The sequence below is a fragment of the Lemur catta genome, chromosome 1, assembly GCF_020740605.2.
Source record: "Lemur catta isolate mLemCat1 chromosome 1, mLemCat1.pri, whole genome shotgun sequence".
NCBI classification, from domain to species: Eukaryota; Metazoa; Chordata; class Mammalia; order Primates; family Lemuridae; genus Lemur; species Lemur catta.
In genome coordinates, this window is record NC_059128.1 from 21519023 (window position 1) to 21544467 (window position 25445).

The 25445-nt window shown below is 38.0% G+C and overlaps 1 protein-coding gene and 1 pseudogene across 9 annotated transcripts in view; both read right to left on the reverse strand.

The window, feature by feature from the left end:
* NRXN3 (neurexin 3) overlaps nucleotides 1-25445 on the reverse strand; it is a 1488306-nt gene that overhangs the window by 385624 nt on the left and 1077237 nt on the right. The gene's annotated exons all lie outside the window — the stretch shown is intronic.
* Nucleotides 22031-22120, reverse strand: LOC123631020 (annotated as a pseudogene).

Genomic DNA, 25445 nt, shown 5'->3' on the forward strand with positions numbered 1-25445 from the left:
AGACACACCAGTTTCTTTTTAGAAAATGCAATTTTATGGAAAAATACAAGATAATTGGTCTTTAGCTCTTGCAATAAACTTAGATAGCACCTGCCATATTTAAATTAATACAGTGCTTCTCCCTGTTAGATTAGGCCTTCTGATTAAGTCAATCATGTGAAAAGATTTCGACATAGCCATGTGGCCTTGCATTGGAAGCTGTTTTTTGATGTGGCTATTTTTTTTAATGATGTGATACTTGTCCATCTACTAAGAAAAGGAAATTGAAAGTTCTTTATTCAGCCATATATCCTGCCTGTCCTTATCTCTCGGGCTCAGCTTTTGCTTCACTTTGTGCCACATAGGTAGCAGGTTTTACTGGGCGCTAGAAGATTCTCCAAAGCAATGACCCAGTATTTGAAGCCTCCACGTGCACACTGGGTCTGCTTCCCTGAGATCACATACACATCACTCTCGAGGATTTATTCCCTTTCCCATTGTCCCCATTTCCTCTGACTCTGGCTGCCACAGTGCACATCAAGAAACTTAGAGAACAGCTTTGCTCCTTTTAATCTCTCTTAAACCAGCGGCAAGAATGAATCAGACTCACATGGCTAGAGCAGCTGAAGGCAAAGTGCCAAGGCTGCATTTCAGTCAGCCCTCCCACTTCCAGAGAGAGCCTGGACCATGAGAAATGAAGTGGTTCCTTCCAGAGGATGAATTAAAGCTCAAAGGGTCTTCCTACCTTGAAGCCACTGGTGACCCAGAGGCATGGCTGGTAAGACTTTTTAGTGAGAAGTGGACATATTTTCTCTAAGGGGTCCTCTTACTGGTCACAACCAGTGCTGACCAATTTCTGTAATCTACCCATTTAACTTGACCCCTGGACGTGTGTCCAAATTTTACTCTAAAGAGAACACTCTTCCTAAAGTCACAAACTTTTGGGAGAAGCCTACAAACAACAATGGCACAAAGATATTGTGAGTTTACTATAAGGAAATCACATTCATAGATCACATCATTATTTTAAAAAATTATCTATCTTTCCCAGTCAAAGATGCCATGTTATGCCAGAGCTTGTTTCCCAGCAGGGCTTAGGGATCACAAAGTTGTGAGTAGATAAAAGTTCCTCTCAGGTGGTGGGGGTGGTGACACGAATTCTTTCTGTTCCCTGTGATGGCTGAGTCCTATGCTGGACACTTAGAACCATGAGCCATAAGAGTGTAAAGAGAATTTGGGGGCCACTATTTGTGTCTTCATTTATAGATGTAAATACTGAGGCCCTGAGAGGTTACAGAATCAGTCCCAGGTCACAGTTGATGACTGGCAGAACCAAATGAGGACTCCTCTCTCCTGATTATAATCCAATATCATTCTTTATTCTTTCTGTTGTCTCTAAAGTAGATGCTTGAGAAAAATGTTTGTTGTTCTATTGTATTTTATTTTTAATTTTTATTTGACAGATTATAATTATTTATAGAACATTACAATATATACATAATGTGGAATGATTAAGCCAAGCTAATCAACATATCTATTGTCTTGCATACTTATTATTTTTTATGGCGAATACTTAAAATTTACTCTTAGCCATTCTGAAACATGCAATATATTATTATTAACTCTAGTCACCATGTTATATAACAGATCTCAAAAACACATTCCTCCTAACTGCAACTTTTTACCCTTTGACCAACACCTCCCGTTCCATGCCAGATACCCTGAAGCCTCTGGTAATCACTATTCCATTTATACTTCCACGAGTGTGACTGACTTAGACTCTCTATATATGTGAGTTCATCAATTTTAATTCATTCATTTATACCCTATCACTGAAAGATGCTGTTCGGGTAGTAACAATCACTTTGGAGTAGTTTGTGTGTGTGTGTGTGTGTGAGGGGGCGGAGAGAGAGAGAGAGAGAGAGAGAGAGAAAATGAGAATATGTACATGGGGCAAGAAATAAGTACAGGGGAGAGGACAGAAGTAAAATCTCATGTCAGATACTCTGTGACATCAGTATTTACTCTGCATGTATATGCTTTATTGGGTACAAAATGATGTGAAGCCTTATATCTGAATACATAAAATAATGAATCATACATAAAGGAGTTCTGTTCTGATTCATTATTCTTAGTCCACAAGGAAGTGAAGACAAAGAGAAGTGACAATATCTGAAAAAATGTTACAGCTCAATCCATGCAGAATCTAAGCTAAAACAGCAATTTCCATACTCCTGGTAAAAAGGATCTGCTTTGAGCTTTGTGGCTTTTTTTTTTTTTTTTTTTTTGCCAAATCCTAAGGTCTCCATAACAGGGGAATAAGCAAACCAAAGTGCCAGCCCACCAGAACTGTCCAGTCCCAACAAGCTGACGGTGCACAATGCCTCTTCCTCCAATGTCGGAGACCTCGGGATGCAAGAAACGAGAAGGGATTGGAAGGGGTATGCTACAACCTAAATGGGATTCCTTTAAAAGCACTGCGCAGCAGAAAAGACAAGTATAATGGCTATTTAATCATCTTCACTATGAAGTGCCAATTCTTTAGACTCTTATGACATTCATGAATGATGCAGGAGGCGGACATGATGAATGCGGAGCAATTCCCTGCGACAGATACTTTCAGGGAATTTATGCCCCCTCCCCCCAGAACAAAAGGGCTCCTGGGCTCAGTTATCATTTGTTCTGAGAGAAAATTTACAGTCTTGCCAGCAACTCCTTTTACCCTACTCAATAAAGCGCTTATTTTGATATACTGACTGTGATTGTTCAAGAACAACTGTATCCTTGGAAATTCATGCACAGTGAGCAGTCCTGCCGGCTCACTTTTCTTCACTCTATGCACTTTTGTCATTTCCAGCTTCTATAATCTACAAGGCTTGGACACAAGCCTCCAAATCACATGTCCACCTCTTTGGTCAGAGATCTACACATGTATTCATACATATATGCATGTGTATATATGTGTGCATATGAATATATGTATGCAGATGTGTGTGCATGTGTGTATATATACACATGTACACAGGCTGCTCTGTAACATATGAAAGCTTGTTATGAGTGAGAATTCTTCAGTGTATGGTTACATGCACTATTAAATGTGTATACAAAAATCTTATTCTGTATCCTCTGCCTGCAGATGATCTGCTTGTGGATAAGGAATTAGTTAATACATTCACAAATATTTATTAAGCACCTACTATATGCTAGGCCCTTTTCTGGGTGCTGAAGAGATATTAGTGAATGTAAGAAAGTCCTTGACTTTTTTAAGAGAGATGATATTCTAATACTGACAGCCGACAGCAAACAAACAGAGGATAACATAATGTCTGGGAGTAAGGGCTAATAAAGCATGATAAGGAGCCATCTTATCAGGGCAGCACAGGCCCCTCTGAGGTGACAGCAACAGCACCTGAGCGCAGGGAGGGAGAATGCCATTTGCCTTCTGAGAAAAGAGGATTCAAAGCAGAGGGAACAAGGGCAAAGGACCGAAGCCGGAAGTGTCTGTCTTACTTGAGGAACATCAAGGAAACCAGTATGGCTGGAGTGGAAGGTACAAAAAAGAGAGTGGGAGAAAAAATGATTGGAGAAGTAAAGAGAGACCAGATTATGTGGAGTCTCACAGGAACTACCTCATAGGAGGGAAGTCCATGTCTGACCCTATTCTGAGATGACTGCACAGCTTTCTAAGTAGCTCTGTTTGTAACATTTAAGTAGGACATTGAAAATCAGAATTGAGAGGAAGGTGACCAGCATGGAGAGAGACCTCAAAATGCTGTTGTAAGAGGAACAAATGAATGAGCTCAGGATATTTAACCAGAAGCCCTTGGAAGCCCATGGCAGCCATCTCCAAATACATAAAGGATATCCGGTGAAGAAGGCAGAACCAGGACCGACAGCAGAAAATTACTGGGCTTGAGATCACAGCTCAAAATGGGTAAAGCGTTTTCTAGAGCTACCCAAGGACAGAATGGGACCTCCAAAAATATAGCAAAAATGTCATCACCGGATATGTGATATGACCAGAAGAGGCCGAATGGTTACTATTCAGGGATGTCTGAAAGTCCTTTCTAGATAGTTCCAAAGAAAAGTTTTATAAGAAAAGAAGGATATATGAAAATAGAAATATTGACTCTGGGAGAACAAACACACACATTTAAATTAGTCATCTTATTTCTCCTGATTTTTTTTAAAAGTCAGTTTTCTTTTTTAGCAAATCGCTGCTACCTTTTTAAGAAAATCAGTAGCCATCTGGGAAACATGAACATTCTATAAAGCCATATTTTTCCTACAAATACCTTAATACACTTGACAGAAACATCCTTGAGGATTATATTCTCAAGGATATTTTTGGTATATAGTCTGTCTTCTAGAAAAATTCCACTAATAAAATAATCCGTTTAAAAATATGTTTTCAATTACTGGAATAGCAGCCAGCCACGGCACCTTTATTCTTATTATGAAAACCCCAGGAGAGATGGTGGGGAGGCAGAAGGCTAAAATTGGTCCTTCTAAGTTTTTGTGGACTGGCAAAACCATTTCCTCACTACTAATTTTCCACAATGTCTAAAATTTTCTTTCTTAATGAAACTTAATCCCAACACAGCAATAACACCCAGGGTTACTGTCCACAGGTAGGGTAAGCCATTACTTAAGAAATCTTTCTTTAAAAGATTCTTTAGCTGTGAATCAACAGGTATAAAATTTCAGTAATGCAAGATGAACAATTTCTAGAGATCTGCTGTACAATGTAATCTCTGACATTAACAATATTGTACATGTAGAAATCCGCTAAGCATGTAGATCTCATGTTAAATGCTCTTGTCACAGCATTTTTTAAAGGATCTTCAAAAAGGGTTTGTTTCTATTGCCTCACTGCTTCTTAACAGGAAAATAAAAGTGCATATTTTTACATGAGAGTTCATTATGAAGAAGCTGTCTTTAAAGTATTTTAAAAGAGAGAAAGTATTAGTATTTTGGGATAAAAAAAGAAGGAAAGAAGAAAAGGAGGAAAAAGAAAGAGGGAGAGAGGGAAGGAAGGATTAGTAGGTGCCTTACAAGAATCATAAAATAATTCCTCTGCTATATTTTGCCTAAAATATATCTGAATTAATAATTTTTTCCAGGATAAGTTTCTATACTTTTATGTGAAGAACAACAAAAATATTGAAAAGGGTGAGTAAATAGAACAAATGTAGAAAAGTTTAGGAAATCAGAGTCTCTAGGAAATAAAGCAAAAGAGTAAATTACTTACTGTTTGAAGAGATAAAGTGTTTTCTTTAGATAAGACTTTTAGAAAAATTGGCTGCATGCTACATATAGGGATAACAGAAAAAAAAGCAGTAGAGAGAAATGAATGCAGGCAAAACAAAGAAGAATTTCCTGACCTTCAGAGATTAAGAAAACAACAACAACAACAAAAGGTCCCAAAACTGAAATTAGTTACTGAAGGAGAATGAATGGTCTCCAATCCAGCAAAATTTCCAATATCTCACCTTGTTAGTTTTCATCATATAAACTCTACATTTTATTCACGGTCCTTATTAGTTTTTCTTCAAGAGAATGTAAGCTCAATAAAGGTGGAAACCTGTCATACTCATGGCTAAAACGCTAGAACATTGCATGGCATGTAGTAAACTTTCATTTAATATTGTCAAATCAATAAATGGATCTTTAAAGAGGCCTGTCCGTAAAAGCAGGAGCACAGATCAGATTATCTCCCATCGCATATTGGCTGTCAGTCCCTACCCCTCTCCTGCTTAACAATTCTCAAATGGATTCCAATTGCCTTAGAATAAAATCAAACTCCTTAAAATGGTTCCAAGGCCCTCCATGATCTGGCCCTTGCCAAACTCTCTGACTTCATCTGGCATCATATTCCCCTTTGTTTACTATATTCCAGACATTGGGATTTCTTCTGTTTCAACAGGTAAACAAACACTACTGTAGCTTAGGGACCTTTGCATTTCTTCTTTCCTTTTCCCCCGGAAGTTTGCATGACCGGCTCCTTCTTATTGTTCAGGTCTCAAGTCAAGAATAACTTTCTGGGAAGTCTTCCTTGACCATACAACCAAAAGTAACCATTTTCCCTCATCCTGGTAACCACTCTATTACATAACCAGTAATATTTTCTCTGCAGCAGTTATCATATCTCTTTATCTACTTGTACTAGAATTCAAGTCCATGAGAATGAGCGTATGTCTGTCTTGCTCAGTGATCCAAACGATACCTGGCCTAGAGGAGGCACTCTGCAATATTTTGCAGAAAAGTAACTACACCTTTAAGAAAACTTGCTCTTAAAAATAATACCCAGTGATTTCCTAAAGTCCCTTGAAGCTATCTCTTATAGCTATCACTGCTATATATTCGTTAATGTTACTAAGATTTCTGTTAAACCTGAGACACATAAAACAATGCTTATTTTCACAATCCCCATCATATATATGTCTGTAGTTGAGCCACTTTTAAAATGAAAAGGATAGTAGTAGCTTGTATTTTGTCTGTTATTAGGGGAATTAATTCATGTGCACAAAATCATATTGAGCTTATCCAAGGGGAGAAGTGCCACCCATCTAAAGCAGTGGCATGACATTATTAGTTTGAGAATCCTTTGTAAAAGAAGTTTCTATCAATAATTTCTCCACCTAGTAGAGTGCCCGAAGTAGGTCGTTCAAAACACAAGGGAGGGACATGACTGTTTGGATATGACTCTCTGGATTGGCGCTTTCTCCAAAGGAGTGGCAGTGAAAGGGTCAATTTAAACAAAATCAACATTCTCAGCCCAATAGTTCACATAGGTATTTTTCAGAGGAGCTGGATAAGTAAGTTCTGAAAATCCTTTTCTTTCTTTTTCTCTGCTGTAAATGCAATATATCGATTCAGGTCCCACTATTTCATGGCATTCACATGCTTCAGTAATACAGAGGATTTATTTTCATCCCTTCATCTCAAGGAGCTGAGGCTGCTCTTAACCCCCAGTGCCAAGAACCACTTTCCTCCTCCTCCTTTCCCTCCATACCCCAGTACCCTGACAGCCAGATAATGGGGTTAACAAGATGACTATGACATAAAACACCCTATTTCCATTTATGTTAATCTTTTCCACTTTTCCGAGGCCAATGGGGAAAAACTCAAAGGAGGAAATATGTTGGCAGTAGATAGGATGAACTAGGGTGAATGCACTGTAGTTAATCCAGTTGTTTACTTCATAATGGGAAGTCGTTAGTGTTGAGAATTGAAAATAGTTAGAAATTTCTTAAGAATAATAGATAGTTCAGGATTTTTCTTTCCCTGAAGATTTCTCATTCAGAACACTATGAGGAAATTCTTGTTTATTCAATAATTTTAAATGATTTAGAACATTTCCTTTTGGAAAGTGAGCCTGTTGGTTTAAACATAAAGATTTCAAGGACCAGACCAGTATTTTAGTGCAATCTTTGCTGCTGGCTGGACTAAAACATTGGTTAATTTCCCCAATCTCTCTTTGATGTTACTCATTTGCTAACTCTCTTTCATCCTACAAGATGCACTGCAGGCATCTCCTTCTCTGGGAAGCTTTTTATCTATCCAATCAGCTATCTGGGTAACATTTACTAAGCACCTACTATTTCTTTAATACTTGTTTAGACCTACTCTGGACCATACCTAATACAGGTACTGGTGATACAGAAAAAAAAGAAAAAGTAAACAAATAAGTTAACCTTTCCAACCCACCAATGCCATTTGATTTTGTGTCTTTTATTTTTCTTGTGCATTATATAGGAGCTTGACAAATATTACAGAAGAAACGAAACACATGCATTTCATAATTTCCTCATTTGTACAATGAGGAAATGAAGTACATGAACTCTGAGGGTCTCTGCTGTTCTAACACCATATATGGTAAATGATTTTCAATTATCTACTATAGTTGTACCAAAGATAACTTTGACTAGTTGACAAGCCCAGTCTGCAATGGATAGACTATCACCAAGCTGCCTGGGAACTCTTTGAAGTGGAAATTATGCACAGGAAGCCAGCCCATCCTAGCAAGTCACAGATGCTGCTTTTGGCCTCACCTGCTCACTTCTCTCCCCACCGGGAGGATTGCCACAAACACTAAACTTCACTGGCAAGTGCAGTGCAGAGACGCAGACCTTTCAGGGAAGACACTGATCACATGAAACAGCTGAAGGTCTAGGGCATCCCTGCTCAATGACCTACCAGAAGATAAAAGATAAAAGGAAAAAGAAAGGCAAGTACATGTTTACAGGACACTAAAATAACTGGACAAAAGAAAAAAAATATCAGCAAATCAGGCTTTGTGTGTAGACCCAACAGTAGTGTCTTTTTCTGTCAGGTGAAGTTGGGTACATTTCAAACGCCTGCTTTTTGTGAACAAAATGAAAAATAATCAGGGTTGATCCATGTTCCTTCTGGTACCTATATTTGCTGACTATCCTCCCCAGTTGTCAACCATGTCCTGTCCCTGCTGTGTGGCAGAAACCCTATTTTCTCTGAATAATCAAGGCTATAGCAAAAATTCTATGTTGCCGAGTGGCAAGAGAAGCCCAAAATAGCCAGGTGATAAATTTAGCATCCAGTTCAGTGGAAGCATTATTATTATGAGCCCTGGTAGATGCAGCTCTTTCTGACAAATCAGATTTACAAACTCATCATGAACATTACTGAAAGAATCTTAGCTTAGTTTTCTCAAATTAAAGGAAACTTTGCTCCATTTTCCTAAGACTCTGCTTGTAGTGCTCAGTGTGCAAGGCTATTAAGAACACTAGACAGGATAATCTGAGCACAGGACACGATGCTTAGATCATCGTAAGTACTCTGTAAGTGTGGGCTATTTTTACTGGCATTAGTATTGTTGTGTTTTCCTTGTTCTTAGTCATTACACAGGGAATCCTTAAATTGGTGGAAAAAATAATGAAGTATCAACGATTCTCTGTCTTCCTTATTGCAATGCCCTTGAACACAGGCTTTTTATGGCCACGGCCTTGACGCTGATTATACTCACCTATAATGAGGAGAAGAAATGAGGAAACCATGGGAGAGGAAATGAGATAGAATAATAACAAATAGATAAATAGCACATGGACCAGAAAAACATGTAACCTGGATTTGGAGGAAGAGGAGCACAGTTTTCTTTAAACATTGCATCTGTCTCCAGTACTATTTGACAGGTCATTTAATCTTTGCTTTGCCTGAAGATTTCTGTATCCCCTTCTTCATATGCACAGTTTCTACCCGTATGATTTGCTTTGATGCCCCTCTAAGATTTCCTATCAGTCTAGGGCTCTCCTTCCGGCATTTCATTTGGACAGTTGTGTATTTCCCTCAAAACTTTTGCAACTGGAAATGAAAGACCAGGCCAAGAACCTATTACAGAAAGATCCATTTCTCTTTGCTGCTCTTTGCTAGCTTCTCAAGGGTGGGGTTTCTAATAAAAAAAAATAAAAAAACTTTGCTGTTTGTTCAAAAACCCTATGAGGTTACTTAAAAGGTGATTTTGCTAACAAGGAAAATTTTGAAATCCATAACCCATCACAGCATTCCTTCAGTACTGATCATACTGTTGACTATTTTTGGAACAGAACTGCCATTGCCACACTGGTCAATTATCAGAGTTGTTGAGTTAACCTAAGCATTTCTTCCACTTCAATTCATTTTCTTATGCTACTTGATCCTGTAGCAAGGTCACCATAGACTAAATTTGTCTCCTGAATAGCATATGGATCCAGCAACCTATTACCCTGGAGCCCCACATCCCTATTAATAAAGAACTAGAGCCCTGTAAGCTAGCACACCATATGGTGTCTAATCTAGCTCATAAATATATTACTGTAAATACTCATATTATTATTCTCACTAATGATGCTGGTCTCTAGGATAAAAAAAAATTATTTGAAAGCAATCATTTTAAAAATCAGAATCTTTGTTTTGGAGCATGTTTTTATCCTATTACAATTAAAATAATAACAAATATTTATTAAGAACTTTGACGTGTTAGCCATTGGGTTAAGTCTGGAGTTACAGAGATTTATAAAATCTGAATGCCACTGCTCTAAAAACATTAGGGGGTTACTCAACACATCAGAAAGGATATCATAAACATAAAAATTACAAATGTGACATGGTAATTTATGCTGAGGTAGAAAGAGACTAATATTTTATTTGTATCAGTAATATCAATAAGTAAATAACTACCAGTTAAGGAGTATTCATTATTTGCCAGGCATGACATTCATACATCTTGTCATCAATCTTTACAGAAAAACCAGTAACAACACTATTAGGTAAATATTAGAATCTCTGTTTTAAAGATGAAAAAACTTAAGTATAGAGGAAAGTGGCCTTTATAAAGTAATACAGCTAAAAAGAGGCCCAACTACAATTCAAATCAATTTCTTTCTCTTTCTAATCCTCAGGCTCTTAATCATAATACCAGACTGCCATCTTATACTAATTTTACCTCGTCATCCAGACTATATGCTTCAAAAAGGACAAAGAGTAAAACCATGCACTTTCTTCCAGATGACTCTTACTTTTCTGCTGGGCTGGTACCCAAATAATATTTTATGAAAGGTTTGTCTTTAGCAGCAAATGCACAGCTCATTTCTCTAAGGAACTGTGAACTTTGCAGTGCTCAATACTTGCTTTGTACAATTTATATTGCTCTACTTTCTCACCTTATAAAAATGGCATATATCATCTCTGAACCAGCATGAGAGCTTACAGAAAAAAGCTGAGTGGACTTGAAAAGCTACCCCTTTGGTGTTTATGTATGGATTAGTGATCATTATTATTGGTGATACATTGATCACTCAGTTATACCTAATTACACAAACACTGTTAAATGGCTTATACCATTAAAACCCATTTTAAGAGAAGTAAGATTAACAAGAAAGAAAGTGTAGAAATGACAAAAACTTAACAATTTTGACATGAGTGGCCAGAATAAGGAAACCATTTCCTGAGATATATGGTTGAGTCAGAAAGAGACTTTTAACTTCTCTATTCAATATTTATTTATTTTTCTTTAAATAAAATGTACAAATGCTATGTATATGGCTGGTAGGGTCTCCAGAGACTGAGCTAAGGAAGCAAAACACAGTTTTTGGTTTTGATTTTCTGAAAATAATACTTAGCTTAATGCAGACAAAAAATTATTTCATCCCTGGTCCTGGAGCAATGTCTTTGGGATGTCAGCCACCAAATCTATAACTATATGCCACTGCAGTGGCCATTAGCAAGTAAATGACTCTGGTTTCCATTTTTAATGTCCAGAGAAAATATGTTTATAGGTATTAATTTGATTAAATAAATATTAAATTATAAATGTTTAATTTCTACTTAAACCTCACGATTTAATAATTTGTGAATGGAGTGGTCACAGAATTAGTGATAAGCATAGTTTGTATTTTAAGTACAACGTCAATCGCACCATTTCATTGGACTACATACACACATACACCCACGTGTTTTCCATACCCAAGCGATTGTATAAAACCTTGCTTTGGTGGATGGCATAAAGGTACTGCGTTCCTCGGCAGCTTGTAGAATCAAATCTGAGGATCCACAAAAGGAGCCAGAATGCATCTTGCAGAGAAAATAACAGCATGAAAGCAAGTGGGAAATGTGGCTCTATTGACTTCAAAATCGTGTTTTAATGTATTGTGCATGGCTCTTGCCAAACATCAGAGCAGAAACTGTGTGCAGCAGGCTTAGTCTACGATAGATATCAAATTGCAACAAACTGCCCTTCTGGGCTGATCAGATGGGCACGAGCACAGGAAAGCTTCAACCTTCCACTTTGTTCAGTAGCACCCTCCCTTTATGATCTTATACATCTCGATTCTGTCTACACATATACAGATGGCATAAGCTACGTCTTTTCCAGCAATGCTCTTTCAGGTACTCTTAACTCAAATTTCAGTTTTCATTTCACATTCCATTGAAATTTACTGATAATTGGAAATTTGAAAATAATAGCTTTTGAGGCAAAAACTGAAAGATACTGACAGAAAATTCACAACACTCTCTTGTTACTTGTCTATCCAGCTAGTTGTTTGTAAAATGCCTAGAAACAGTGGCAGAGGTTATAAAAAGCTTATTTGAAAAATGTAGTCTAAACTATTCATAGGGAGACAAACAACAATGACAGAAAATCCATACATTAATAAAGAGAGCCTTGGAGTAGTTATTTCTTTAACTGGAAGCACTTCTGAAGCCATTTTTATTAAGCATTTTATCAAGCACAATTCAGTAGAGAAAGCACATTCTTCCTCTATTTACCCTAAACAAGTTTGGTTTGGCGCTTACAAATCCAGGCCAAACCTTTATTAACAAACTCAACAAGGATAGATAGATAATATCATAGGTTGGGTCCAGTCAATAAGCAGACCCTACAACAAAAATCCATGCGCAAATGATTTAATAAAGACAGACTCCCAGAGGGAGGCAAGAACAAAAAAACACAGGAAGTCAAATAAGGGTGTAGTTTCAGGCAAAATTCCACAGAGGTGGCAGCAGCCTGATCCCAGAAGAGAACTCTGGAGTGTAGGTTGCACCTACCTGAGAGTTTTTCCAACCAGAGGCAAGAAAGTACTAGTAGATGGAAAACAACTTTTTATTCATAGAAACAAAAAACACATTGGCTATTGAAAGAGAAGTCATGTTGAAGCTGGCTGGTAGAAAAATAGTAAAAAGGGATCAAAAAATATTGAGGCAGAGCACCAACATTATCTGATACAGGTTGAGAGATAATTAATACATTGTAAAGGAATTTATTTGGAACATTTAAACCCAAAACCTAGTTTTACGTATGAGGATTGCATGAGGAGTCCAGTGGCTTTCCCAGACTTAGGCTGTTTGTGGCAGACTTAGGCTATTGAGGACTTAGTTCTCCAAATTTCCAGTTCAGAGGAATTCTCATTTCTCTTGGCTGCCAGCAAAAGCTACATGCTCAAATCACTCCAGAAATCTACAGAGATTTGCCTATTTTAGGGTTGTCACTGTGGTTTGCAGCCACTCCAAGTTCAGGAGCTCCCTTCAGTAGCTGAACCTTTTCCACTGTCCTAGAGATTGTTGGGTTGTAACAACATGATGTATGGGTTACCTGAGAAGATGCTGCGGCAAAGACAATGCGAATTCAAGTTTAGAGAATGTCTAGGTGTTTAAAGTCGAGGTTTAATGGGTTCTCAGATGAAGCTTTGTTTTAGAAATCTCATTTCAGTATTAACACGTGAATCCTCAATACTTGTAAAATAGCCTGGGGAAAAACTGGGGAGAGCTCTTCATGCTATTCATCAGAATGAAAATTAGGTGTCTGAAGTTGGGGCAAAGATATGTCTTCAAGTGTCACAATTCATCCAGAAGACTGTTCCAGACGGTGGGAACTACATGCACAAAAGCACTGAGGTTTTTAAACACCATGAATGAGAAGAACATATCGAAGAAGCTCAGAACCTTGAGAGCAAGAAGGGCGAAGAGTAAGGCGTGGACATGTGGGGAAGTTGAAAGGCATGAGATAAGGCCAGACGGGTGGGCTAGAGACAGATTCTGAAGGACTTCTCATATTTTACTGAACACCATGGATTACTGTTTTATGGAGATGAGAAACACTGAGGGATTTTACACAGGAAGAGACACAATCAAGAAATTTAGAAAGCTTAATTTGGCAACTGTGTGTAGGATGAGCAAGAGGGTCCAGGAGAGAGGCCATGGACCAGGTAAAAGGCATTGCAATACAGCTGGGAGGCAGATCACACAGCTCAGGCAGAGGCGGCTTCTGAATGGAAAGCAGAGAATAAATGTTAAAAGTATTTAGGTGGTAGAATAGAGGGGACTTGATCTGATTAGTAATTAACGGCAATGATTTTAGTGGTGCCTGCAGTCCTCAGTGTTGTGAAAAAGATGTGTTCTAACCAAATTAAATGTTCAGTTCTCTTGTTTTCTAGGATGCTGCCTGTCCAATAAAAACGAAGTGTGTATCCCTTAGGAAAGTGAGATCACTTAAATATACACTGTACTTGAAAATATCTTGGCTGCTCTGAATGTGGGGATTTGGGAATGGGAGGGGAAGGAGGAGGAGGAGGAGGAGGAGGAGGAAGAGATTCTTCCTGAAATAGAAACAAGCCAGTGGCCTGCAGCTGGGTGAACAGTCTGAAATAGTTACAAACAGCTCAGGAATGATTATAATTAGAAACTATCTCCATGGACCACTGTACAGCAATGCTCTAGTTCTGTTACAACTTTCATCATGTCACAGTGGACTGCTGAAGTGAGACTGGGATGCACTCAAAGATCACGGAGGAAAAGTGTCTTCTATAAATCAAGAAAAAAAAAGGAAAAAGAAAGAAAGAGGGGAAAAAAAACTCCCAATAACTATTATTACTACTATGAAGGAAGAAACCAAAGACAGAAAGAAATACTAGTTTTAGAATAGTCACAGAAATGGCCTTTTATTATAAAGGCCCTGTCACTCCATATGTGTTCATAATCTCAGAAGTTTAACCTGGTTGCTGGCAGAAGCAGCATCTCTACAGGCGATGTCACAGGTGACTTCTGACACATAGAGGCAGTGGGTCAGAGGGCATTCTGAGCACAGCACACTGAGTTGGGAAAAAAAAATCCAGGACCTATTGCTTCTATCAAGAACAGCCTCTCTCCCTTTTTAATAGAACAATTAAATATATTTATCTCTTAGTGTTCTACCCTTGCCAATCAATGATAAAAGGAAAGAAAGAAGTATTCATTGCTAGGGCCGATATAAAGACAGGGGACCCTGTATTTGAAGGTTAACAGCTTATTTAAAAGTAGTTCTGCTTCTTGACTTGACTTTTCAAGTGAGATTCTGTCCCACGACACAGCTCATACCCCAATCCCAAACCATACACAAAAAAAGTGTTTCTCCTACTTTGCTATCTCTGGCAGTTGCAAACTTTCTCTACTTATCACAAGCCTCAATTAAAGCAATGGCCTTTTTTTTTGGAGTAAATTTCCTCCTCCCTTCCTCCTGCCCCGACTTTGATTCACCTGTCGATTGACATTCTTGCTTCATTACTTGCTGACAGCGCGAAATACAACCCTGGTCCCTCAGCAAATTACTTTTAATCATTTCCTTCCTTAACACTATCACTCCAGTGGACTGTCAGGAGCATTCAGCAGACTGTGGAAGATCAGAAACCTGTTGTGGCTCTGAGCTCCGTAATTTTTGGCCTTGAACCAGATATTCAGTAGTGGTGGATGTGCTACTGAATTCCTCCTTCCAGACTGGAGTACAAATTCCCTCAACTGTTGGGAATCCTGGCTGCCGCCGGCTCACACCTCAGTCCCTTTTTGGAGCTGGCCTCAGTCGCTGCTTCATGCAGTAACTGAATATTTGGATGGGGATGGGAGGCACAGAGATTCAGATCCCTTTACTCAAATTGGGTCACCTCAGAAGGGACATCCTAACTCCAGAGCTCACTGTGGGACTGGCTGCAGCTTTAGCTGTACCTGCATCTCAGACCACATTATCCTTCTACCCACACCCACGTCTGTTTCCCTCACTTCCATTCAGAAACTTTCCCACAGAGCACCCCCTGCATAAAACTCCCTGCACACTATCCCCATCTCAAGCCTGTTTCCAGGGAACGTGACCCACGGCAGCTGTGAAAAGTTTTGCTTTTTCTTGTTTTGTGATTCATTTGCATATTGTTTCTCCTGTGGCGATCATACTCTTATACCTACATCACCAACATGAGTTTTTGTTTGTTAGATGGATCATTCATTTTAAAATGCCTAACAGAGTCTCTGGCCATGGGCCTTCTTGTTTGCTTGACCCACGCTCAGGGGCCTGGTCATTATTCACCAGATGACAGGTGTTCATTAAGAGACAGAAATCATAGGGCCAATTGTAAGGGGATTTACATTCTTATTAAACTTCTTTGACTCTAGCTTGAATTTTGTTTTAAATTGGTCTCATTTTTCCAAATTGTGCACCTGTGCTCATGGTACCTCTGGCTGAATCTCATTCTTTATTTTCTAATTTAGAGCTAAGTGGGGCACATGTGGCTATGGGGTAAGCAGTGCCAGAGATTTCACAGTATCATATGCCACTTGTTTTGTTTTAGAAAATGTTATTGCTTCTAGTTATTGCTGCTACAAATCTGGCCAGAAATTGGGTCTTGTCTGATTAGTGCTGCATGCCATAGGTGAGTCTATAGTGATATTTGATCTCCAGTAAGTGAATGCATTAATTGGAGAGGTTGCAAAACAAAGATTCCTGGGCACCATTTCTCAATGATCCTATTCAGAAGGTCCGGGATGAAGGCAAGGCATCTGGAATTTCCTCAAACACTCCTGGTGACAGAGGTTCAACCCATGCGTTTTGAAAAACTGGATCCTATGTTCCATGTTTTCTCTACAAAAGAATCACCCCACTGTGACAATTATACATATAGTTAGTTTAAAGGCTTCCAAATGGGCAGGGGCTGTGTTGCATTGAATGAAGTTTTAGCTAGACCTAGGTAGACCAGACATAATGAATGAAAACGGTAAGTGTTCAAATGGACCATTGTCATTGTATATGCATGTGGCCATGTATTAAAAATTTTATTTCACAGATTTCTTTATATCTTTCCTTCAATTTATGGCACCATAATTTAGAATATATTAGATATAGTGAACATAGAAAATAAGCACTTTAGAGTAGTGGTGAGTTTTTTGTTTTTTGTTTTTTGTTTTTTTAACTGGAAGATAAATAAAAGAGAATTTGGGTCCCACTGCTATTTACCTAAGCAATTTTTTAAACCAGTGCAAGCCTGGAGACATAACAAAGACGCACCTGCATGTTAAAGTAGACAGAATGATAGGAGTCAGGAATTATGAGGGGCTAAACCTTTCACAGAAAATTCTCTAAGCCTACTTATGCTCCTGCCTTCCAGTGCTGTGATCTGAGAGAAATACAGCAGTCCTTGTGGCAGGCACTTAGTCTCCAAACAACTGGATGTTCCAACAGTCCTCCTATTTCCTTTTGGGATTCCCCAAGTGTGTAACCATCAACTCCTTTTCAGAAGAAACTAAAATCTGAATTCTTCTTAGGAGGAAACATGGAAATTCCTCAAAATGTTTCAATTATTGAACACCTGGCATTCCAAAGAATACCAACATTTCTTGCTGTAGACTTTCTTTCCTCTGGATTATGAAGGACAATAGATCCAACAACCATTTTCATTTACTGCACTATACATTTGGATGTAGCACTGCATTGTGAAGATGATATTATTGGGTGCCAGGGGAAAAACAAAATGTAACAAGAAATATATGGCTCTAAATTAAGATAAAAGTGGCAAAAGGAGAATTATTCAGACATCCATGAAACACATCTTCTGACAGTTCCCTCAACTTCAGTCTGCACATTTTTTTTTTCAACAGACTGTAGTTTGAAAACTCAGTCACCAGGAATGCATGTCTTTGCATCTCAGGAAAATGAGCCAGTCACAAATGATCCAGAAGCCCAGTGGACACAGCAGACTGACATTCAAAACACAACAGAAAGACCTTATGATTTTTAAGTTTGTGTCCTTGAGGCAAAAGCTCATAGTATAGAATTTTCAAACTTATCACTAAAACCTTATTTCTGAAAATAGAAAAGCAACTGGCTGTTTTGACATACTTTAGAATATTAAGGATATGAACCAAAGCTATCAAATAATGTGAGTGTTGGAAAAGGGAGAAGGGAGAAGTGAAATACTTTTCTGTAGTATTTTCCTTTCAGACAGGGGATCTTCTCAAGATTAGTATTTTACACAATTTATGAGATCTATTTAATTTAAGAAATAATACCAACTGAAGATAGGAACAAACACAGAAGCTCCTAGACAACTGAAGAGAGAATGATAGCACCTTATATTCTGTGGTAGATGTAGGGAAGCAGATTGGAAAGACTGGTTTCTTCTGGAGTTGGGGTGGAGAAGTCTTCAAAAAAGAGAAGGCATTGAACCTCATGGATCACAGGCAGTGGTAGGTCCAAGATGATGTAGGAAGGAAGATTTTAACAAAAGAAGATCCTGAGTCAAAGTATGGAAATATGAAAATGCATGACAATTTCAGGGTGCTGTGGTCCAAAATGGTTAAGAAATGTTTAGAAACAGCAGGTGCTACCTGCAAAAATAAAGAAATATGAGTAGATATTACCTTAAAGGTCTCCATTTCTCAGGGAATAATCAGTCCTGTAATTATTGAGAACAATTCATGGCTTATTTACTTGGGAATGATATGATCAGATTTAACTCATCTATGATTACATTGGTTGCAGGTAGAGGACAGATTGTGTATGGGAAAACAAGCAAGGATAGCATTAATAAGCTACTGTTACATAAAGAATAATAAGTTTTGTGACTCAGTCATTAAATGGAAATTAATGGAGTAAAAAGATATTTCGGATAAAGAGTCAACATAATTTAGTAATAGATTAGAAGTCTATTAATAGGACCTAAGACTGTATAGGGTTTTTTTTTCCTTATTTTCTTTTTAAAGTAAACCTAGTTCATTTTAAGCTTATGGACAACTAAAAATTTCAGACTTTGTTTCGCATAATAAAGTTCTGTCAAGCCAGAACTCCTATATCCAGTCTTGCAAAATTGATTTATTTAACCCAAATATAGATTTTTACATTTATTTCTTTTAAAGTTTATTTTGTTGGTTTTTATCTCTTTGTCCAGGCTACCAATAGTAGTTTTAATCCTGATCTATTGTCTGCTGTCATTTGAAAATTCTAGGTGTGAAATTTGTATGACACTGGTTAAATGTAGACAATACATATATACAGAGACAATCTTTTAAAAGACTTCATTTTGGGTCAGCATAGAGCCAACAGTCAACATTCTTTCTATACTATGTTCTAAAATTTTGATTTTAGCAAACACCAATTGTAGACTCACAAGAGAAAAATAGGCAAGCCATATAGGCCAAGTCTCTGCTGAAGAGTAGTACTATTTATATATATCTGATTCTCAGAGCAAAGGCTACACAAATTTGCAAATGAATGTCAGAGCAATAGAGCCAAGCATTTTCTTCTGAGACTTGCCATTCTTAGAAAGGTACCTCAGTTCAGCTAGGTATTCAGCCCTGATTCTCAGAAAGGTGGTGAGAGCCTTAGACCCTGGTCTGTGGTAGCTATGAACACCACGGTGAGCAGTCAGTGATTTCTGTGTGCCCAAAACAAGTGAGGGAGGAGTCAGAGAAATGTGGTCGTCTTTTGGAGAAGACATGACATGTTTGCAGATTACCATGATTCTCAAAAAGAAAAGCAGAATTTTACGGATACATTAAAAAGATCAAGTATGATGTGTATATGTAAATAGTTATGAATAAAAGAACAACAGGAGAGAGGTAAACTAATTAGTCACATGCAAAAATTATCTCCCTCTATGGCCTTTCCTCAAGCAATAATTTTTTAAAAGACTCACAATATGTTTCCAACATCAGGGACTCTAAATGGTACCTGTTCTAAGGTCCCTGGATTACCTTCCTATTACAATGAGCAGAGAATTCTCCATCCCGCCAACAGAACCAAATATTGCTAATGAGTTTTCTACATGAAGGACATACGGATGATGAGGATTTCTTTTTAACTAACCAGGAGAAGTAGAGAAAGAGAAGAAAATTCAGGCAGACCTTTATGATTCATTAGCTTCTCCTTTGTTTGCCACAGCTTCGGGCCAACCTTTCACCTTGGGTCTAGGCCAGTCGCATGGGAAACCCAGATGCAATGATCCAGTGTGCAACTACCATTTGGACAAATGAACCTGTTAATTTTTCAGGCAAGTGAATCCCTCTCTAAAGAGTAAGAAGTCAACTATGACACAGCATCACCTCTTTGATCACATCTGAGGTGCCCTCCAGAACAGCAAAATTCTCACCAGCAAGATGCCTCCTGTCTTCAAGATATGGAGGCTTCACAAATGCAGTCTTCATTGTCAACCCAGATGTAGGCATGTGGAATTCTTCTTCTCAGATTCCTGTACTATTTATACTGTTGAGGTCAATTTCACAGAAAACCAGATTAGGGCTTATTTTTGGCTATTATGTGCGCAATTTTGAAAAATCCTTTTTTTTGTGCATACTAATGGACCTTTTAAATCCAGTTAAGTGATGAAAGTTATACCACAAAAACGATCCAGGTGCAGTGTGGGAAAAATTTAATTTTGAAGTGAGTATTCTTTTCCTTTTTTTCTGACAAGAAGACAATGAAACAGAAATGAAGAGCCCATAGCAATCTGAATGCATTGTTGCCTTAATTTCTAATATCAATGTTCTTAAAATACTTTATCTCTCCAAGGATATTGTGCACAAGACGATTTTTCTTATGTGGCATTGAAGTCCCTTGGCTCAAGAACTAACTGTCCTTCGGTGGAAGGACACTCAATTATTTCACTATAAATAAGGTAAAGGTTTTCTAGCTATTTCTTCAAGAGGGGATGATGGATCTGTATAAGTCAATGCCTAGAAGCCCTTGTGAAGAAGCACATGCACTTGCAAAGGGCTTAGGGTGTCGGTCTGTGGCTGTTAGCGCCCGGCCATTGTAATGAACCTCGTGTGCAGGCATTTCTTGGGCAATACCTATTGAAATAGTCAGTCTAATAATAATATTTAGGGTTTATCTGATCGTATTCTGTGCCAGGGACTATGCTAGGTGGTTTCTATTTACCTTAACATGGTTCCCATGAAGAACTCTTGTTACGTTTTATAGATAAGGAAACTAATGCTGAAACAGGTTAAGAAATTTGGCCAGGATCACCCAGCAAAAGATTCAAATCCAGAAAAGATCACTCCAGAGGCAATGCTCTTAATCATGACTTAATACTGTCACTTTGTTGGATAATGTATGCCAGACAGGGGAGCCCTATTGCTGAATAGGAAAAGTAGGTCAGCTTATCCACAGAGGGATTGGACCTATTGGCCTGGACCTGTACCATCCTCAAATCAATTTATCAAAACCAGTGTCTGTCATCTTAGATATATCAGAGGACCTCATCTATATTTGCTTAACTTTGAAGGAAAAAAAAAATATCCAATTCTGTGACTTCATGTCACCTCTAACTAGGTTGCATCTGGTGTTAAGTAAGCTCGCCGGAGGGAGTACAACAGGTGGGGCTCCGCAATGCACAGTCCTAATTTAATTTATTATCAGGAACATCTTCCTAGAGATCACTAAAAACCCACTTTTCTCATAAGACTTTGTTTAATAGTCTAACAGTCTATAAGAAGTAAAAATTAATTGACAAAGAATAATGTTCTGTCTTTAGAGTGTTCTCTTCAAGAACACATCTGCCCATTCCCCTTCCCTCATCCTTGCTAATTCTACTGTGTTTCTTTTAACACAGGATGTTATAGATCTGCTTCAAACTCAGAACTAAGAAGATTTTCAGGTATGGAATTCATGCTAAGGAAATCTATCTTGTGATTCTCATCCTCAATCTTGCTTCATTCTCATTTCTGACATTTCGTACCACTTAGAAAAGAGGAAGGAGTCACACATTTCCAACTCTTGTCCCCAAGTCGATTTTGTCTGTATATTTAGAAGAATGAAAGATCTGAGATATCCAAATAAAGTTTTAGAAGTGGTGTTTCCCAAAACTAAACCTGAGACATTATTTCTGTCCAGCTCTTGAAGGAACCTGATCAAACATTCAAAATATGGTCTAATTATTTGAAATCAGACTTTAATCAAGGTTAGATGTAGGGGTGAAGGAGAGAATGAAGACAGGGATATATCCCTATTACCAGATGTTAATGCAATTCCCCCCAGTCAGAGTCAGGCTCTCCCAATACACTGTTCAAGTACAGCTATTATAATACTTATTAAATTTTTAAGTATTTGTATAACCATTCACCCCATCAATACATACATACATACATACACACACACACACACGTGTGCGTACATACATACACATAGACACAGAGCATGGGATTTTTGATTATAGGACTTCTGCTTACTTATTTTTATTTTAATTGTAGTACTCAGTGCAGCATTTGGCCTCTCAGACAAGCTCAGCAATTTCTTGAATAAATGAAAGGCTTCTTTAAGACTCCTTTTCTTTTGTTATTCACCATTAATTCACATGTACTACACTTGATCTTAGCCAAAAGGCCGAGAAGCGATCCCATTCATTCACGTGTATGTTTCAAGAATTACAATTTTTTGTTGTGTTTTTTGTTTGTCTGCTAAGGAGACTGAGGCAGAATGAGAAGAGTAAAATTTGAATATGGAAATTGCCAACGTTCACCGCAGAAAAAGACAACTCTCCTGAAGACAGTTGAAGAAAAAAATCCAGTGGATTATTCTGATAGTGCCATCTGAAACATTCAAATGGCTAGCTGAAGTTTCTACTTTTCATCTAGTATTCTGGAGACCCAGAAAGACTTTCACGGTTTCCCGAGACCGTTTGCAGCTCGTCCAATTGCTTTGGCAAAAGCTGTCTGCATCTCCCCTCCCGACAGTTGAAAACCATCTCTTAAAAAGCAGGTCACTGAGATTGCCAATGTCTGGCTCTATCTGATATGACTCCTAATTTTAGCCATTTCTGTCACATCTCTTAGAGAAGGGAAAAAACGGATCAGAGTGGAAAATATTAAACTCCAGAACTCTCAGTAAATGAAAATGCTTAGTGTCACTTTAAAATAGTTTAAATATTTTTTTAGGGAAACCCAAAAGAACAAACAAAAATAGAGGCAAGCAGAAGAATAAAACACCCAGGGGAGAATTCTTACTGACAAGTTTAAAAAACAACAGTAATATAGAGTAAGGATTTTTTTATAGCGTTTCTATACAGGGACGTTATTCCAATATTTTATCCACGTGTTTGTCTTTTATCTCTTGCCTCTAGCAACTTCCGGTCCCAACAACCTCCCCTACCCCCAACAGCCCCTCTCCTATCCTCAACCCCTACACACTAGTCTCACAGATTCCCTTGAAAATTTGTTAACAATGACATTTGGAAAACACAAAGCCATTTCCATTCAATTAAATAAACACACCGCATTAACCTTCGGTAAAAGAAGTGGCCGTTCGTTTTTATAGGTGTCTGTAAACAGACTTTGAGCTTCACAAAGCCGCGATCGATAGAGCCTTGGCAAACAATAATAATCTCATGCACATTCTATTGACAGCCGCTCAGAAAATATAGTTTGATTTTGATGGGCCCGATGCTTGGGCCCTTGGCCTGCCTTTTGCCTTTCTCTGACAGAATGTCAAAATGTCAAGCAAATGCCTCTGTGGGAGTGAATTTCTCTGCAGGGTCCTCTGAGGAACCAAATCAGCCAAACTCTGACATCAGGGCCATGCAGGCCAGTGCTGGGAAAGCGGAACAGGGAGGGAGAAGGCCCTAGAGGGTGATGGTGGTGCCACAGCTGGTCGCCAGGAGGGCGTCATCCACTACTGTCAACCCCATCTCCTGTCATCACTACTGTCTTATTGGGGAGGGACTGGGAGCAGGGCCAAATAATATTACAGATGTGGTCTCTCTGCTTATTCCTGCCCCTCCTGCTGGGTTGAGATTAGTTCCAAGAGTGGAAAACCCTGGTTCTCAATACAGACCACCCCTGGATGCCTGCCCTTGATCTAACTTTCATATATGAATCTATTATTTTTTCTTTTCCTCTCCTTCTCCCCAGGCCCTTCATTCTCTCTTCCTCTCCGCCATCTCTCTCTCTCCATTTCTCTTTTCATTCCTCCTCCACAGAATATACAAATTACTGCAAAAGACACAAGCAGCCTGGAGATGATGAAAGAGCTCTAGACGAGGAACAGAAGGGTCTAATGTCAGTTTTAAACTTGCTTTGTGATCTGAGAAAGATCATTTTTCTATTTTAGAACCCTGATATTCACATCTGCAAAATGGGTTGGAGCTGGGCCAGGGGGTCTCAAAGTCATTCTGTTTGAATATCAGAACTGGATTGTTAGAGACAAAGACCTGGGTTAGTGTTGCGGTTCCTCTCTTCACTAGCTGTGAGGCTTTCTATTTACTTTTCTGATCTCTAGTTTCCTCATTTGTAAAAATGAGTATTATCTCTAATTCATAGGATATTGAGACAGTTAAAGGAGGTAATGTAAAAGCACTAAAGTGTTTTAGAAAGGATAGTCGATTCCTATTATAAATCTAAGACTGATGGAAAAAGAAACAGGAGAAAAATTATAAATATAAACACTTCCCAAGAAGTATTTGCAAAGCTGCGACAGAGGAATTGTAGGTTTTCCAAAACTCCACCCTGACTCTCCTAACAGCAAAAAAGGTACCTACTAAGATTTTTTGTCACTTTTATAAAAAATTATAAATTAGATTTATCAAATATTTATCACATGCCAGTCATTGAGCTAGCACTTCATATAACTTTGTTTTTTGAATGCTCTCAACAACCCTAAAAAATAGGTACTATTATTGGTTTCTACATATAAAACTATTGATATTATACTATATTAATTATCATTTAACTGTTACAAGTTTTCAATTTACAGAAATCAATCAGAGGCATTAAAAAAGTCCTAAAGGGTCAGTAACTTGGACTTGAACCCAAGAATGTGTGACAAATACCTGTGAGCTTAACTCCCAGGCTATGCCACCTACATTATCTAAGAGGCACTTACAGAATCTCAGGGAGATTTCTAATGTTTTAAAAACCACCCTACATTTTACTGTGAAAGCCATATCCTTATAAATACACAACAGTTAGTCAACTCACTGCCAATCAGTCATTCAGCTCTTGAAGCTTATTTATTCACATGATTACTCTCATCAGCAAGGAAAAAATTTAAAAAAAAAAATCTAAAGCCAGGGACTCTTCCTCTATCATCTGTCTATATGTCTCTCTTTTCATAAGCAAACCATCACCTGAGTAATCCCAAAAATACTGGGGCAGGGGGTGATTAAAAGGGCTTGTATTTTGACATACACCTCTGTGAAGAAAGATACTGCTGGAATAATCTAAACCCTGAATTCAATGATATTACCACAAATAAAAAGCTCTGAGAATGTGGCAATGACTTAGCAATTAAGATCTTGGCTCAGGAATCAGAGAAACTTGAGTTCAATTCCCAGCTTTCCTTTTAATAGTTTTAGACCTTATGCAAGTTATGTAAATCTCTCTGAGGAGTAAAATAATAGAATGTAATTCAGACAGTTGATATGAATTTTAAATGACTTAATATGTGTGAAAATGCTAAGCTTGATTAGCACAGTACCTAACATATAATAGATGCTTCATAAATTTTATTTATAATTATTACTGTCTATATGCATTCTTTTACTTCCCTTTCTTCTTTCTGTAATACTTAATACCTCTTATTGTACAGATTAGGAGGTAAATCTGAATGATGTTTATCTACCTATGCATAACCTTTAGCTATGACTTTGAGGAGTTAATGTTTGTTTCAGTGAGTATTTGTTTTAATCTGTATATGTGGTGATTAATGCATATTAATTAGTGATCTC